Genomic DNA, 1,619 nt, shown 5'->3' with positions numbered 1-1,619 from the left:
TCTCATCCACAAAATAGAGAAGAGATTGAACAACAGTCTGGTCGGTTCTTTCTTATCATCTAATCATTTATACTATAGTTTGTCGCAGTTTGAGCGGCAGATGAAGGTAAAGTGTAATTTATTTACTCTGGCCTTTGGCGATTTCGTCAGTTCCCTAATTTAAGCCTTCAAAATTTGTACTTTCTATCCATCCGCTAAATGTAAATTTGACAAGAACAATGAGGATATGCCAGAGTCTAAGGGCATAGTGTCATGCCTTACACTTACCGTTCTTAGATGACTCAATATTTTGAAAACCGTCTATCATGTCAAAGTTTGCATCTGCTTAGAACGAATTGCATGACAACTGTAAACAACAAAGTTTCGGATTTAATTATTATTGTCAAAACAAAGTTTTTGGATTAAATAAATATTAATGTTTTTCAGTATTTATTCAACCAGTAGGCCATTTCCGAGTTCATGTCTGCCTCCTCTTCAAAGCGAGTCTAGGTGCAAATTTTTGCTAATGGAAATTAGTTTTAATTCATGTGTAAAGTAGAACTAATTACCATTACAAAAACTTCGCACTTAGATTCGATTTGAATAAAAGGCAGACATGAACTCGGAAATGGCCTATTGTTCTGGGTAATACTACAGGTAGCCCAAGCTCCTTGCGCAAAATATAAGAATTTGTATCGGAATGTAATGGTCATACATAACAGTTAAAAAAAAAAAAAAATTGGTGAATAAATTTAATTTAAGCGACTTACGTTAACTCAATCGTGTGTTACTTGTGTTTCCGTGGCATTTAGGTCCCTACCCTCAATGAAATGTATTAGGAAACTCGAGTTCCAACTGCCATGGGATCTACTTAAGAAAATCGGCCATAAATAATCTGAACGAAGGCTCCGGTAACCTCAAAATTCCACACGCACCTTGACACATGGTCACAAAACACATACGTTCCTAATTTCGGAGGATCAGTGAAGAAGGAATTATTCCCCGACGATCTCCACAATCCTGACCTTTAAGCTCCATAGAAAGCAGCCGCCGACCCCCACCGATCGCCCACAATACAGCGACACATCCGGCACTTTTCCCCGCTTTGCAGCGCTGAATTGGAAAGCTAGCAAAGCAGAATTGTACAGACAACAATAAAGAAAGTCCGCCGAAAGCCGGGAAAACCGCTTGAAAATTCTTTGCTTACGGGATAACTATTCGGTTTACAATCAAGTATTCATATGGCTTTTATTGTAAAGAAGTTAATAAAGAAAATGACACTGTTTTTATGTCGGTGGTTCAGCTAGAAGTATTATAGTATTATTATTATTATTATTATTCTTTTTTTTTTTGGCCTCAAAAGTAGCTATTTCTGCACTTTGTTGTTATGGCTTGGACAATTTCAGAAGGAAAATTTCGAAAAATAAGGGGTGAGGAATTGAGTATTCATATGGCTTTTTTTCTTCATGTGATACTCTAAGATGGTCCTGCCGAGTTTTTGCGGAATTCCGACCAGTCGAAGAAGTATTTTTCTTGCCTTTCCTTCAACCAAACCAAGAACCTCTGGGATTAAACGCAAATTTGCCCTTGAAAATTTCCCGCGCGGATTAAGTTGGTTAATTTTAAACCGCGAGTGTTGT

General features: G+C 37.4%; 1 protein-coding gene across 1 annotated transcript in view; it reads left to right on the top strand.

Annotated features, from left to right (window-relative positions):
- Window positions 1–1,111, top strand: part of LOC138010648 (melatonin receptor type 1A-like) — a 2,416-nt gene extending 1,305 nt beyond the window's left edge. The window contains exon 1 of the mRNA XM_068857625.1: window positions 1–1,111. This exon is cut by the window's left edge and continues 1,305 nt beyond it. The gene's annotated coding sequence lies outside the window, so the exon portion shown is untranslated.
- The last annotated feature ends 508 nt before the right edge of the window (window positions 1,112–1,619 follow it).

The sequence above is a fragment of the Montipora foliosa genome, chromosome 7 (assembly GCF_036669935.1).
Source record: "Montipora foliosa isolate CH-2021 chromosome 7, ASM3666993v2, whole genome shotgun sequence".
NCBI lineage: Eukaryota > Metazoa > Cnidaria > Anthozoa > Scleractinia > Acroporidae > Montipora > Montipora foliosa.
The sequence above is the reverse complement of the archived record's forward strand: the minus strand, read 5'-3'. Positions and strand labels throughout refer to the sequence as shown.